Genomic DNA, 17,557 nt, shown 5'->3' with positions numbered 1-17,557 from the left:
TGGGACTTTCCCAGTTCATCTTTTCTTTCAGGTCTTACCTACTTCTCTGGATCTCTTTCTCAAGCTCCCTCCTCCATCTTGTCCATCTTGTTCAGCTCTACTTCCTTTCCTTTCCTTTACTTCTGCCAGTCTTATTTCAACTTCAATAACTTTAACTCATCTTTTGTGAATATATTGTTTTTCCTTTGGACTTTTAAGTGTTTTTTTGTGTGTGTGTGTAAGTTTATTCAATGCAAAATAATCCTCTCCAATTTTACTGAGGTGGTTGACCACGTCCACGACCAAATCCGCCTCTAAACTGGAATTCGGTTGTTGACCCAGCCCCAACCTCGGCTTTCTTGTAGGCACCAGGGGGCACAGCACTCCGTCTGCAGGTATCTCTGTCGGCTTCCCCTCTTGTGAGTCTTGCAGGTTGCTTACCCTCCACACCTTTAGGCCGAGGCCTGCCAGCCTCTGGACGGCTGCGCACAATCTCCAGGGGCAGGTGAAGGTAATCACAGAGATACTGGATACCCTCCTTGGTGAGGTCGCAGTAGAAATGTCTCCAGGCAAATTGTTCCTTCACGTAGCCTCGGGACTTCAGAGACTGCACGGCCTTCATGAGTGAATGTTGGGCACATTCTTGTCTGCCAGCTCCGGGTGCTTAGGCATGTGGACATCCTTTTTGTCCACCATGACTCCCTCCTTAAAAATGAGTTCATAAGTGGCAATCTGATTCTTCTTAGGCATCAACATCTCGGCAGCTGTAGGGTCTGGGGCCAGGGCTGGAAATAAATGTTGTTGTTGTTGTTGTTTAAATAAGTATTTATTATTTCAATGTTTCAAACATACAGCAAGTACATTAAGGATATAACACTGTTGTGCATAACTACCTTAATATTATGAAATATTTTTTCTTGAAAATTTTGAAAGAATCAATTAAACATTACATATACATTTGTGAGCCTGTATTTTCCTCAATTTTATCCACTCCCTTTCTTTTCATGGAAGTAAGCACTATTATTAAATCAGGACTTATTTTCTCATATGCATTTGCTATATATTTATGCATATATAAATTTTATGGTGCTTTTTGCAATTTTAAACTATATATAAAGTGTGTTATACCTAACTTTTTCCATTCCACATTATGTTTTTAGATTTATTCATGTTGAGAGATATAGCAGTAATTCATTTGTTTTGACTGCTGAGAAATATTCCCTCGTGTGAATATATCATGGTGTATTTATCTGTTTTCAAGTTAATAAAACTTTAAGTTATGTCTAATTTGTTGCTTTTATTGACAAGGCTGCAAAGAACTTTCTTGTGTATGCCTTTTTATGCACATATAGATTTCCCCAAGGCTTGGGATGTGATTATCTTCATCTATACTAGTGTCATTTTGCTCTCTTCTGTGGCTGCACTGACTTATGCTTCTACTCTTGAAGTACAGTAGGGAACAGAGACCAGTGTGTGAGCACTTTGTCCTTTATGAGTTACTCCTATAATGTACATAAGCCAAGGAGGTAACATGGAAGGATGGACTTCAAGAGACAAGACAAATGGCTGAAGTTCTGCTATAGATAATTGTATGAGTAGTGTAACTAAATGTATAGTCTAATTGTAAAAAAACTTTGAACACCAATGTTGGTAGGCATAAAATACAGTAGAGACCATACAACTGATGATAATTCCATTTGCCAAGTCTTAAAGACTTGGTAAGTAGAAAGCTGGAAGCTTCATGTTGGTCTTTGTGAGTTGTATCATCCTCTTCTTGTAAGTATTTCTCCCTTTTGCAGACAGGCCTATGGCATATTTGCTTTTGCACCTTTTAACATCTTTCTACATCAGTACAGACCTTGCCTAATTCTTTACACGAAGGACCTAATTTTATAAGCTCTGTCAATACTTTTGGATTATAGGGCTTCATATTATCTGGTTAAAATCAACAAGTTTTTCAATTCAACAGATATGGAGCTCCTGATAAGTGTTACTTTTCTAGGCCCTAAAGATTTGTCAGTGAACAAAATAGAAAGGGTCCTGGCACACACAGAGCTTACAATTTAGTTGGGAGAAAGATACAAAGAGGGGGACACAATAATTTCAGATAGTGTGAAAGTGTGAAGCATATCAAGGAAATAAAATGGATCTCAGAATGTCTGGGACTGGTTTATGAACATCTTCCATATTCCAATGACATGGCATCAATTTACCAATCTTGTACACAGTGCAAGGTGCAAGAGAATAGAGTCTTTATCTTTTGAACTTGATTTGAGATTACAACAGTATTACTCATATGAGGGATTTTGATGTCATCAGATGATCATATGATGTAATTGTCACCACAGTAGTTAAATATTTATTTAAGTAAAAGACAAACAATCTAGAAGTTTCAAAAAAGAAATTGTAAAAGCTTCAACACAGGGGAGTTCACACATCACACAAGAAAAGTAACCAGGACACAAGGTAGGCTATGTCTGCTAATGAATGAGAAGTGCACCCTCGAGAACTAAAGGAGTCTAGAAGAAAACATGTCACTTTGGGGTTGTCAAGAAAGAATTTCAGAAGAAGCTATGATTTAGGCTTGAAGAATGATAGTTATTTGATATTGAGATTATAAACCTAGATAGGTGTGGCATTATACTTCTCTATAAAATTAATTCATTCACTCTGACAGCTTTTCTCTTCTTGCCCCAGATTCCATTCTGACTTAATTGAACTTCCAGTTAGCATCTGCTTATTAGGTCTGATCTCTTGCCTGGAATGGTCTTCAATTGTTCTTTCCTTGTCTCTTCCTGGCCTTGTGGTTTCTTTACTTCTATTATGGTGGGCGGATCTGGAATTCCTCTGTGCCCCAAATCACCTGCATGCTGCCAGGCGTGTCCTAAAATGGCTTTTCTCTTCCCTTCTGTTACTTGGCACAGCCACAATCAATGTGTAAAAAAGGACTCACACAAAGAAAAACAAAATCATAGTGATTTTCTCTGGCTTTAAAAACAATTCTCTTGGTAGCAATCGTCCTTTAGAGTTCTGTTTTCTAGTCTCAATAGCGACCTTGACACATTTCCTTCCATTTCGTTGTTTATTTGTTTAAAAGAATGCAAGAACAAAACAAAGGAACCAATACGTTTTATCGCATTGACAATTAAGAAGCACAGGTTCAAAGGAAAGGTTAGTTTGGAAGACAGTTTGAGAAAAAATTTAAAAAAAAAGAATGGATATGTTAGGAATTCCATAAAAAGGAAAAACAACCAAAGCAAACTATGAAACTAGAATACATAAAATTCTAAATAACAGCAACTGGAAAACACAGAGCCTAATTTAGTAGCATCTACAATTTTTCTAAAAATAACTCACAATGCCTTTCGGTATCAGATTATGTTTCAGGAACTTAATTTTTTTTTTAATGTTTTTATTTACTCAACATATTTGTGACCTTTAAGCAACACAGTAATCATTGCAAAACAGAGTATGAACAGAATTTCCGCCTTTGAACTTCTGACTTGTGGTCTAGAATACAGACAGACATTCAGACAAACCATCACTGGAATATGATCCTTAACTGAGGGAGCTCAGCTAAGAATCATGGGGGCAGCTGGGAGGGAGTACAGTGAAATGGAACCTGCATATATTCTCTCTGGGGAATAACGCCCTATTCCTAGGGTTGCTTCAGAAAATTTTGGCATCTTTTCACTTTTACATTACAATTAAAATTTTAAAGCTAGAGTTGTTAACTCTGAAACTTTTCAATATTCCTTCTTTAGATAATGCAATCCAGTTTTCTTCTTCACTCTTCTTGCTTCATCTGCTCATTTTTTCTAGCTGCCTTCCACCCAATTCTGATTTCTCATCATGTACTCAAATCTCTCACTCCTTCTTCCTGGCTTTATGTTCTAGGCTGAGAGACAGGGTGTAGACCATGTTTTCTATTTTACTGTATTCTCTATCCAGTGATATCATTTACTTAGCTCTGTGTTCCCACCCAAATCTCACCTTGAATTGTAATTCCTATCATCCCCATGTGTCAAGAATGGGACCAGGTGAAGGTAATTGAATCATGGCGGCAGTTTTCCCATGCTTTTCTCGTGATAATGAGTGAGTCTCACGAGATCTGATGGTTTTATGAGAGTCTGGCATTTCCCCTGCTTACACTCATTTTCTCTCCAGCCGCCCTGTGAACAGGTGCCTTCCGCCATGATTGTAAGTTTCCTGAGGCCTCCCCAGCCACGCAGAACTGAGTCAATTAAATCTCTTTTCTTTATAAATCACCCAGTCACAGGTAGTTCTTCATAGCAGCATGAGAACAGACTAATACACACAGCTGTAGTGCCTAGTGCAGGGTTCCGCTAAGAGAAGGCTTGTTGACAAAATGCCCAAAGTTTCTAAAGCCACCACAGTGACAGGGTGTTATTGCAATGCTATCTTCTTATGGATTTCAGAAAGAAATCAAGGGAACTGATTAAACAGCGACTGTATTTTCACTGCGGAATCACCTCCGTGAGAATCAGTGGGAAGTAAATTACAGGAAAGAAACCTGCAGAGAAAGTTATTCTTGATTAGACATCACTTTCACTGACCGCTCCAAGGGAAGCCCAGTGCTCAGCAGTAGCACATTTTGACACAGAGCACAGGAACTGTGTGAGCTAGGGCTGAAAGAAAAATAACCGGTTACAGGAACTGCTTTGGGGTTCTATCTTAGCATGAACAGAAAACCTAAGGATTCATTCGCAGGTCGGTATTTTAGAAGGGAAATACAAATTTGTCATATGAGATAATACTGCTTTCCAAACAGAAGCCTCCTGTCAGCGTATTGATATCGTTTTTAAAAAACATATCATTTACTTTCTAATTGTTTTAAGTACAAAATTCCTACATAAATGATTATTGATGTAAGATACAAACAATGCAGAAATGTACAAAGTAAAATGCTGTATTTCCCTTCTGTTCTTCCCCTTGAAGGCAACCCCCATTAATTAACATATACCATTCTTGTCTTTCATTTCTCCATATATGCCATATGCAATCAATTTAAAAAAATATAAAGAGACTAGATACTAAATTCGTATTGCTCTGTATTGGGAAATAAGTATTGTTCCCATTTTGTAGAAAAAGAAAGCCTTTGACTGTAGTTGATCATCTCAAGCCACTGAGCACAGAAAAGTGAAAAAAACTGAGACTCAAACTTCCTTATGTCACATTCAAAGCTCCTCTGTATATTCTGTCTTCCTCAAATGTTACTGCCCGTTACAGGACAGGCCCATTTTAAAATGTTGATTCACACCAGAAGAGCTATTTACATAAAGGGGGCAATAGAGTCTCTATTGGCGTAAAATAACAATTTAGTATCTTATAAGGACATATGTACACAAAATCAATAGTATATTCTACGCCAGTGGTTTTCAATATATAGTTTCTTGACAATTAGCATCAACACCCCCAGAAACTTAGAAAAGTAAATTCACGAGGAGCCTCACCCAACACCTACTGAATGAGGATATCTGGGGTTAGGAAGCAGCAATCTGGCTTTAATAAACCCTCTGGGTTATTCTGATGTGCATTAAAACTTGAGAACCACAGTTTTATCCAGTAAACTGGCAAAGGATAAAAAAAAAATTGCATTTAAATCTAAAGAACTACCTATTTGAACCTTTGTGCTGAAATATCTTCTTATTGAAGTCAAAAGATATATCCCCTACAGAGATCAAAAGACAGCTTTCTCACTGAAATACTAGCAGCTGCTCTTCGTCTGGTCTAGTCCTGGCTTATTGCTTCCACGTATAGTAGTAGAATTTCATTCCCCTTAATGTATTCTTTATATTTCTTGCTATTTGTGAAAATTAGTTTTTAAAATTATTCTCAATATATTTCCCTATGATTTCTCATTTTCCACATAAGAACATGAAATAATTTTATACTTTCTATTGATTAACTCTGGAAGCTAAAAATAAAATAGATAACAAACAAATGAATTCAAAATAAAAATAAAATTTCCAAAATCCTAAATGCAAATAATGCCAAGCAAGATGGTTACCTTTTGGTGACTAACTGATAAAAACCTACTTCACGTGAATGGAGGAGGAGCATAAATACCTAGAGTGAGAACACAGACTATTGTTCAAAAACTTTTCTCACAACATGTCATGATTTGAACCAGCCTTGCTACTCTCTTCACCGCTGTGGAAGAGACCTGAGATTTTACTCACAACATCATTCTTTGGCTCAGCATCTATTTAAAGGATCTCAGAGCCTTGGGGGGGCCTCTTGGATACTCTATCATCAGCCTGATGTGAAAAACGATATGAGGGAGAGAGTCCATTAATAGCTGTTTCTGTTAAGTTAGAGGAATGTTGACTTGTTGAATGTGAATATTGTCATCCCCCCAAAAATTAGATGTTGAGCAATGAATGATCAAATCTACAAGAAACCCAGATAATGAACACCATATATGTTTCTTCTGTGGGAATAAACCAATCAAATATGTGTGGTCTGATAAACTTTGATATGCTTTCTTTTCAAGTGAATAAAATCCAAGATAATATTGAATTGTTGGCTTTTCCTTCACAGGGAGCAGTATTTCACTGAGGAAGCTGGTAACATAGAGCTATCCAAATGAAATTATAACAATAGAAAATCTGTACCATACAACATAGCATAATATAATCATGTTGCTGCTTGGAAAAAGATTAATCACTAATCACAGTACAATTTTTAATTAAAAAGAAGGTGGGAACTAGATGAAAAAAATTAGGGATGTTCAGTAAGCTAGTGATCAAAGCCAAACACTAAATTAAAATGTTTTCTATGAAAGTATGAATCTGCTTATGCAGATTATCCCACTGAATTATTCCACCATCTGCAGAATTCATGCCTTTTTGCTTGACTCATTTATTACAAGTAGCTTATCAACAATAGCACCCAATATTAACATAAATACGTGATTCTTAGATGATGATAGAATGAGACAATTGGAAAATCATACCCATTTCGAAAAATTAAACCAGCACTAGGTTTTCATGCCATGTATTACAGTATCAGTGAGACTGTTTCTTTTAAGAAATTCAGCAATATCCCTCACTCCTAAGCAAACAACAAATGTTGATGGCATCACAGAGAATGTTGAAACATTTGAAGATGCTCATCTTTATTGATCTAGTCATAATTTCAACGCAGAATATGAAGAAAGTTGGAAGCCTGTTGAATGAGAAATCTGTACTGCTAGTGGTGGTCACATGTACTAATACTAAGAAAATTTTAGAAATCACATTTTTATTTAAAACATAATTACAAAGGACGGATATTCACAATATGATGCCTGAATTGTGCATCATATGCACATATTAAAATGGTATAATGGTATAATATGTGCATGAATGATATATGTGCATGTATCAAATTATATATATAAAAAGATATATCAAATTATATAATGACATAATATGTGCATGTATCAAATAATTATGATAGCAGACTTACTACTTCTTTAGCTTTTATTTATATGGTAATTATTCAGAAAAGATTTGAGCAAGTTTTTATACATGGAATACATACTGTTGATCTCTGTGAGCTATGTTTCTCTAGTTTGGGGAAATAATTGGAGCAGATAAGTGGGATTAGGAAGATTTTTGTCTATATATCTATTTATCTCTCTCTTCACCTATTCAGCTTTCCAGCTATCTAACATCTATCTTTATATGTATATTTGAGATATTAATAATGAAATTCCCTTTGTAAGATATCAAATGTCCCTCTAAAAGTACAGAATCTATAAGAGGTCATACTTTAATAAAAATTACCTTTGGTGAAGTCAAAACTTAAATCCATATTGCAGACTTTGGATAGCCAGAATTCTACATGAAGCCATAGAAAACTAGAGGGTACACGTAGAAACAATGCAGAAAAAAATTTGGAGTATGTTAATAATGAAATTACTCTAACCTTGCATTTTTTTTCAGGTCCCAAATAAAGCAAGTCTTTGAGAACACTAAAATTTCTACTGCATGCTGCCTTGAGCATCACGCTTATTGAGAAATTGTGATATCTCTTCTATATCAACAGGAGTGATGGTGAACTGTAATTTCTAAAAGGCAAAATTGCATTGTAAAATTGTTAAGTGTTGCAAATAAGGATTTTAGAGAAGCTATTTGGTCACAGTAGAATGGAGATTTCTGTTAATGTTCAATGGAAGGTTCACATTAGAGGTCATCTCAGAGAGATCAAAGTAATATTCTTTTAGAAACTTGCTATGACCCTCTACTGTAATTAGTGAGTCCAAGATACCTGAGGGAAATCTAAATTTGTGATAGTTCTGGTAGGCCTTTGTAGTCAGAAGTGGGGAGAAATTGAAAGTTTGGATGAGACTTATGTCTACTGTTATTGACATATTTTGTCCATTAATAGTAATGAAATAGATATTTTGTTCATTAATAGTAACAGATGGAGAAAACATCACATAATGAAGACTCGTAGAACAGTTGTAAAGCATAGACATAAAATTATGTTCTATACAGCTCAATTCAGAAAAGTCCATTATATCAGAAGAAAACCAAACAATAAAAATTAAATACGATGGGGAACAAAAGGCAGGAAAACAACACATTAAGAATATCTGAACATGAATATCCCCAGGGATCCAATGACGTAGGGATCAAATCAAGTTATTTTTTAAATTTTGAGTTTAAAATGACACAGTTAACTTTCTTATTTAAAAATTTCCAAATATTTGATTGTTAATTCCAATTTAGTGTCTCTTTGATTCCTGAACTCTTCAGGAGAATGGTAGAGAAGAGCATATCCTGTTTAATGATAGGCTAGAAAATTCGGATAAGTAGAATGACCTGGGCTTCAGTTCATATATGGTCATTTCAGACACAGTACCACACAGAAAAAGAGATTTATAAGCAGACTATGTCAGCAATCCTATTCTTGGATGCAAAGGATTATAAGCCTAGCACAAAGTAAATAATCAGTATTTGCTTACATTTACAAAAGGCTACACAAAAGATTGTGGACAATATGGACAAAGAGCAAAATTAACTCCCTAACTCAAGACAAGAGGGTTCTGTATGTTGAGTGATAAAGGAGATTTTGGAACTCTGTACTTGAATTCTTCCAGAAATCAAGAACCACAGTGTGTTTGTGCACATACTGCCAATGTATACATTCATGGACCCTGACATGAAACTCCTTAGGGGACCTATACACAGAAAATAAAATGCACTTGATTTGAAAGCACTCTTTCAAGTCTTTCAATATGCAAAGCCAATTTTTATTAATAGAGCATAGACAAGATAACTTTTTTCCTTCTCTGATTTAGATTGTAAAACATTTAGATTGCAAAACACTAATATTTAAGTAGTGCTATTTTCAGTTTTATTGCTTAATGTTTGAATGTGCAGAAGATCCTTAAGAATCAGTTGTAAGTCCAATACTTATTAAGTCTAGGTGAGAAAATCTACAATTTTCATAACTCGGTGTCTTGAACAGGTTGTAGTGATGCTATTTGATTAGTTTAACACCTCGGAGGTGTGGTTTGCTGAGAATATGATTTTGAAGAGTTTTAAGTTTAACAAAACTCTATAGTGAACTTCACCATATGATAAATTGCACGTTAACATGGACGTGAAATTTAACACTTAAGAATAATATTCTATCTGTAATTAAATAATACATTAAATCTCTCAGGTCAGAATCACTGTTATCAACTGTGAGATATATTTGCTGTTTTAGGCAACTGATGCATGGAGTAAATAGTAGTAATCTACTATGTGACCAAAAGAGTTAACAGTCTTCCTGGTAAGCCAATCATAAACATCCCAAAACTGATTATTTATCTTGATGTTAAAATGTGCTAAATGATATACCTTGATGTTAAAGTGTGCTAATTTTCAAAAAGTAAATAGTTTCCTATGCAATCGTCTCTCCTTATTCATGAAGGTTATGTTCCAAGACCCCCAGTGGACCCCTGAAACCCTGGATAGTACCAAATGCTGTGTATACTATGTATTTTTCCTATACCAACACAGCTATGATAAAGTTTAATTTATAAATTAGGCCCAGTAAAAGGTTAACTAATAATAAAATAGAACAATTATAACAATATATTGTAATGAAAATATGGGAATGTGGTCTCTCTCTCTCAAAATATCTTATTGTACTATACTGTACTGCACTATGCTAACCTATTTTCTGACTGCTGTTGACCATGGGTAACTGAAACTGCAGAAAATAAAACAGTTCATAAGGGAGGACTACTGTCATGATATTTTTTAATTAATGAGAAAACAAACTTCTTGACAGATCATCAATTAGACAAGAAAATGGTGAAGAAATGTGTAAGGGTTAAATTAGCATAGAAAAGCAAATGAACCATAAATGGATTACTGGAAATGCCTCAATAATCTGACTGATGCAACACATGAAACATTTTGTAATTTCCCAATTGGAGCTGGATTTTTATGTTCCTAATTAAAGTAAAACTTCTAAAAGTAAATAGCATAAGTAAATTTTAGTGCAACTATTTACTGAAAGTGTTTAACTGCATATAGGGGCAACACTGAATGTCAAAGTGCACATAGATACTTTCTATCCCTAATTGTGTACTAGAATTCCACACCCTTCTAGTACTGTCACATAATGTGATAGTAGTTTTCCTAGGAATGTGAAGGTTAGTTTAGGAAGATAATTTAGGGAAGAAAGGACTATGTGCTTCTTGAGTTTCAGGATCATTTCTTATTTCATATTCACACTTAAAATTCTTAGTTAGCTATATGAGATTGACATCTCATATATACTTTATTCATTCATTCAACCAATATTTGTTGTGAGTATATGAAGTGTCTCAGAAACTGGTACTCAGAGCCAGAGCACATCAGTGAAGAAAATAAGCAAAAATCTCTACTTGCTTTATGGATTTTATGTTTTTATATTAATAAGTATTTTTACACTTAATCTATTTTGACAAATGATTATTGAATGAATGACCAAAAAATAGCCATTTGGGAAAACCAGGAAAGACTATTTTGAAATTCTGTAATTATGATAATTTGACATTGTCATTGCAAGGAAATTATGGAGTGTCAGCAGCGCATACAAATTAGTTGAATAATACTTTTAAGAAATGTAGTTACTTAGCCATTTGAATTTAGGTTAAAAGCCATATTTTAAAAGACATCCAAACTGGAAAGGAAGAAGTAAAATGATCTCTATTTTCAGAAGACATTATTTTATATGTAAAAAAAGTGTTTTTGAGCCCACAAAAAACCCATTAGAACTAAAAAAAGAAAATCAGTAAAATTGCAGGAAACAAAATCAACATATAAAAATCAGTTCCGTTTCCATATACTAACATTGAAATAGCTACAACAGAAATTAAGAAAACAGTCCTATTTACAATAGCATCAAAAAGAATTAAAAACATAGAAATAAGCTTAATCAAGGAAGTAAAAGACATATACACTGAAAACTACGAATTACTGATGAAAGAAATTAAAGAAAACACAGTAAATTGAAAATGCTGTGTTCGTGGCTCAGAAGATTTAATATTGTTAAAATGACCATACTACCAAAAGTGATCCACATTTTAATTAAATCCCTATAAAATCCAAATGGTATTATTTACAGAACTTGAAAAGTAATGCTAAAATTTGTATGGGACCACAGAAGACCCTGAAGGGCCAAAGGAGTTTTGAGCAAAAGAAAAAACTGAAGGCATCAACATTCTAGTTTTCAAAATGTGTTACAAAGCTACAGTAATCGAAACAGTATGGTACTGGCATAAAAACAGACATGTAGACCAATAGAACAGAACAGAAAAGCCAGAAATAAACCCATGCATTTATTGATTTTTGACAAGGGTAACAAAAATACACATTGAGGAGAGAACAGTCTCCAATAAGTGGTGTTGAAAAAACTGTTTATCCACAGGTAAAAGAATGAAATTGAATCCTTATCTTACACCATACACAAAAATAAACTAAAAATGGAATAGAGATTTAAATGTAAGACCCAAAAGTATAAAACTCCTAGCAGAAAATATAGAGGAAAAGCTTGATGACATTGGGCTTGATAGTGATTTCTTGGATATGACACCAAAAACACACGCAACAGGGAGGAGCCAAGATGGCCGAATAGGAACAGCTCCAGTCTACAGCTCCCAGCGCGAGCGACGCAGAAGACGGGTGATTTCTGCATTTCCATCTGAGGTACCATGTTCATCTAACTAGGGAGTGCCAGACAGTGGGCACAGGTCAGTGGGTGAGTGCACCGTGCGCCAGCTGAAGCAGGGGCGAGGCATTGCCTCACTCGGGAAGTGCAAGGGGTCAGGGAGTTCCCTTTCCAGGGGTGACAGACAGCACCTGGAAAATTGGGCCACTCCCACCCGAATACTGTGCTTTGCCGACTGGCTTAGGAAACGGTGCCCCAGGAGAGTATAGCCTGCACCTGGCTCACAGGGTCCTACGCCCACGGAGTCTCCCTGATTGCTAGCACAGCAGTCTGAGATCAAACAGCAAGTCGGCAGCGAGGCTGGGGGAGGGGCGCCCGCCATTGCCCAGGCTCGCTTAGGTAAACAAAGCAGCCAGGAAGCTTGAACTGGGTGGAGCCCACCACAGCTCAAGGAGGCCTGCCTGCCTCTGTAGGCTCCACCTCTGGGGGCAGGGCACAGACAAACAAAAAGACAGCAGTAACCTCTGCAGACTTAAATGTCCCTGTCTGACAGCTTTGAGGAGAGCAGTGGTTCTCCCACCACGCAACTGGAGATCTGAGAACTGGCTGACTGCCTCCTCAAGTGGGTCCCTGACCCCTGACCCCTGAGCAGCCTAACTGGGAGGCACCCCCCAGCAGGGGCAGACTGATACCTCACACGGCCGGCCAGGTACTCCAACAGACCTGCAGCTGAGGGTCCTGTCTGTTAGAAGGAAAACTAACAGAAAGGACATCCACACCAAAAACCCATCTGTACATCACCATCATCAAAGACCAAAAGTTGATAAAACCACAAAGATGGGGAAAAAACAGAGCAGAAAAACTGGAAACTCTAAAAAGCAGAGTACCTCTCCTCCTCCAAAGGAACGCAGTTCCTCACCAGCAACGGAACAAAGCTGGACGGAGAATGACTTTGACGAGCTGAGAGAAGAAGGCTTCAGACGATCAAATTACTCCGAGCTATGGGAGGATATTCAAACCAAAGGCAAAGAAGTTGAAAACTTTGAAAAAAATTTAGAAGAATGTATAACTAGAATAACCAATACAGAGAAGTGCTTAAAGGAGCTGATGGAGCTGAAAACCAAGGCTCGAGAACTACGTGAAGAATGCAGAAGCCTCAGGAGCCGATGTGATCAAATGGAAGAAAGGGTATCAGCCCTGGAAGATGAAATGAATGAAATGAAGCGAGAAGGGAAGTTTAGAGAAAAAAGAATAAAAAGAAACAAACAAAGCCTCCAAGAAATGTGGGACTATGTGAAAAGACCAAATCTACGTCTGATTGGTGTACCTGAAAGTGACGGGGAGAATGGAAATAAGTTGGAAAACACTCTGCAGGATATTATCCAGGAGAACTTCCCTAATCTAGCAAGGCAGGCCAACATTCAGATTCAGGAAATACAGAGAACGCCACAAAGATACTCCTCGAGAAGAGCAACTCCAAGACACATAATTGTCAGATTCACCAAAGTTGAAATGAAGGAAAAAATGTTAAGGGCAGCCAGAGAGAAAGGTCGGGTTACCCACAAAGGGAAGCCCATCAGACTAACAGCGGATCTCTTGGCAGAAACCCTACAAGCCAGAAGAGAGTGGGGGCCAATATTCAACATTCTTAAAGAATTTTCAACCCAGAATTTCATATCCAGCCAAACTAAGCTTCATAAGTGAAGGAGAAATAAAATCCTTTACAGACAAGCAAATGCTGAGAGATTTTGTCACCACCAGGCCTGCCCTAAAAGAGCTCCTGAAGGAAGCGCTAAACATGGAAAGGCACAACCAGTACCAGCCACTGCAAAATCGTACCGAAATGTAAAGACCATTGAGACTAGGAAGAGACTGCATCAACTAACGAGCAAAATAACCAGCTAACATCATAATGACAGGATCAGATTCACACATAACAATATTAACTTTAAATGTAAATGGACTAAATGCTCCAATTAAAAGACACAGACTGGCAAATTGGATAAAGACTCAAGACCCATCAGTGTGCTGTATTCAGGAAACCCATCTCACGTGCAGAGACACACATAGGCTCAAAATAAAAGGATGGAGGAAGATCTACCAAGCAAATGGAAAACAAAAAAAAGGCAGGGGTTGCAATCCTAGTCTCTGATAAAACAGACTTTAAACCAACAAAGATCAAAAGAGACAAAGAAGGCCATTACATAATGGTAAAGGGATGAATTCAACAAGAAGAGCTAACTATCCTAAATATATATGCACCCAATACAGGAGCACCCAGATTCATAAAGCAAGTCCTGAGTGACCTACAAAGAGACTTAGACTCCCACACATTAATAATGGGAGACTTTAACACCCCACTGTCAACATTAGACAGATCAACGAAACAGAAAATCAACAAGGATACCCAGGAATTGAACTCAGCTCTGCACCAAGCAGACCTAATAGACATCTACAGAACTCTCCACCCCAAATCAACAGAATATATATTTTTTTCAGCACCACACCACACCTATTCCAAAATTGACCATATACTTGGAAGTAAAGCTCTCCTTAATAAATGTAAAAGAACAGAAATTATAACAAACTATCTCTCAGATCACAGTGCAATCAAGCTAGAACTCAGGATTAAGAATCTCACTCAAAACCGCTCAACTACGTGGAAACTGAGCAACCTGCTCCTGAATGACAACTGGGTACATAACGAAATGAAGGCAGAAATAAAGATGTTCTTTGAAACCAACGAGAACCAAGACACAACATACCAGAATCTCTGGGATGCATTCAAAGCAGTGTGTAGAGGGAAATTTATAGCACTAAATGCCCACAAGAGAAAGCAGGAAAGATCCAAAATTGACACCCTAACATCACAATTAAAAGAACTAGAAAAGCAAGAGCAAACACATTCAAAAGCTAGCAGAAGGCAAGAAATAACTAAAATCAGAGCAGAACTGAAGGAAATAGAGACACAAAAAACCCTTCAAAAAATCAATGAATCCAGGAGCTGGTTTTTTGAAAGGATCAACAAAATTGATAGACCGCTAGCAAGATTAATGAAGAAAAAAAGAGAGAAGAATCAAATAGATGCAATAAAAAATGATAAAGGGGATATCACCACCAATCCCACAGAAATACAAACTACCATCAGAGAATATTACAAACACCTCTACGCAAATAAACTAGAAAATCTAGAAGAAATGGATAAATTCCTCAACACATACACCCTCCCAAGACTAAACCAGGAAGAAGTTGAATCTCTGAATAGACCAATAACAGGAGCTGAAATTGTGGCAATAATCAATAGCTTACCAACCAAAAAAAGTCCAGGACCAGATGGGTTCACAGCCAAATTCTACCAGAGGTACAAGGAGGAGCTGGTACCATTCCTTCTGAAACTATTCCAATCAATAGAAAAAGAAGGAATCCTCCCTAACTCATTTTATGAGGCCAGCATCATCCTGATACCAAAGCCGGGCAGAGACACAACCAAAAAAGACAATTTTAGACCAATATCCTTGATGAACATTGATGCAAAAATCCTCAATAAAATACTGGCAAACAGAATCCAGCAGCACATCAAAAAGCTTATCCACCATGATCAAGTGGGCTTCATCCCTGGGATGCAAGGCTGGTTCAATATACGCAAATCAATAAATGTAATCCAGCATATAAACAGAACCAAAGTCAAAAACCACATGATTATCTCAATAGATGCAGAAAAGGCCTTTGACAAAATTCAACATCCCTTCATGGTAAAAACTCTCAATAAATTAGGAATTGATGGGTCGTATCTCAAAATAATAAGAGCTATTTATGACAAACCCACAGCCAATATCATACTGAATGGGCAAAAACTGGAAGCATTCCCTTTGAAAACTGGCACAAGACAGGGATGCCCTCTCTCACCACTTCTATTCAACATAGTGTTGGAAGTTCTGGCCAGGGCAATTAGGCAAGAGAAGGAAATCAAGGGTATTCAATTAGGAAAAGAAGAAGTCAAATTGTCCCTGTTTGCAGGTGACATGATAGTATATCTAGAAAACCCCATTGTCTCAGCCCAAAATCTCCTTAAGCTGATAAGCAACTTCAGCAAAGTCTCAGGATACAAAATCAATGTACAAAAATCACAAGCATTCTTATACATCAATAACAGACAAACAGAGAGCCAAATCATGAGTGAACTCCCATTCACAATTGCTTCAAAGAGAATAAAATACCTAGGAATCCAACTTACAAGGGATGTGAAAGACCTCTTCAAGGAGAACTACAAACCACTGCTCAAGGAAATAAAAGAGGATACAAACAAATGGAAGAACATTCCATGCTCATGGGTAGGAAGAATCAATATCATGAAAATGGCCATCCTTCCCAAGGTAGTTTACAGATTCAATGCCATCCCCATCAAGTTACCAATGACTTTCTTCACAGAATTGGAAAAAACTACTTTAAAGTTCACATGGAACCAAAAAAGAGCCCGCATCGCCAAGTCAATCCTAAGCCAAAAGAACAAAGCTGGAGGCATCATGCTACCTGACTTCAAACTATACTACAAGGCTACAGTAACCAAAACAGCATGGTACTGTTACCAAAACAGAGATATAGATCAATGGAACAGAACAGAGCCGTCAGAAATAATGCCACATATCTACAACTATCTGATCTTTGACAAACCTGAGAAAAACAAGAAATGGGGAAAGGATTCCCTATTTAATAAATGGTGCTGGGAAAACTGGCTAGCCATATGTAGAAAGCTGAAACTGGATCCCTTCCTTACACCTTATACAAAAGTCAATTCAAGATGGATTAAAGACTTAAATGTTAGACCTAAAACCATAAAAACCCTAGAAGAAAACCTAGGCAATACCATTCAGGACATAGGCATGGGCAAGGACTTCATGTCTAAAACACCAAGAGCAATGGCAACAAAAGCCAAAATTGACAAATGGGATCTAATTAAACTAAAGAGCTTCTGCACAGCAAAGGAAACTACCATCAGAGTGAACAGGCAACCTACAAAATGGGAGAAAATTTTCGCAACCTACTCATCTGACAAAGGGCTAATATCCAGAATCTACAATGAACTCCAACAAATTTACAAGAAGAAAACAAACAACCCCATCAAAAAGTGGGCAAAGGACATGAACAGACACTTCTCAAAAGAAGACATTTATGCAGCCAAAAAACACAGGAAAAAATGCTCACCATCACTGGCCATCAGAGAAATGCAAATCAAAACCACAATGAGATACCATCTCACACCAGTTAGAATGGCCATCATTAAAAAGTCAGGAAGCAACAGGTGCTGGAGAGGATGTGGAGAAATAGGAACACTTTTACACTGTTGGTGGGACTGTAAACTAGTTCAACCCTTGTGGAAGTCAGTGTGGCAATTCCTCAGGGATCTAGAACTAGAAAT

The 17,557-nt window shown here is 37.0% G+C and overlaps 1 pseudogene; it reads right to left on the bottom strand.

The window, feature by feature from the left end:
• Positions 1-253: 253 nt before the first annotated feature.
• Positions 254-735, bottom strand: LOC129036988 (small ribosomal subunit protein eS10-like; annotated as a pseudogene).
• Positions 736-17,557: the final 16,822 nt, after the last annotated feature.

Source organism: Pongo pygmaeus, chromosome 4 (genome assembly GCF_028885625.2).
Source record: "Pongo pygmaeus isolate AG05252 chromosome 4, NHGRI_mPonPyg2-v2.0_pri, whole genome shotgun sequence".
Classification (NCBI taxonomy): Eukaryota; Metazoa; Chordata; class Mammalia; order Primates; family Hominidae; genus Pongo; species Pongo pygmaeus.
Note: the sequence above shows the minus strand (reverse complement) of the source record. Positions and strands in the feature narration are given on the sequence as shown.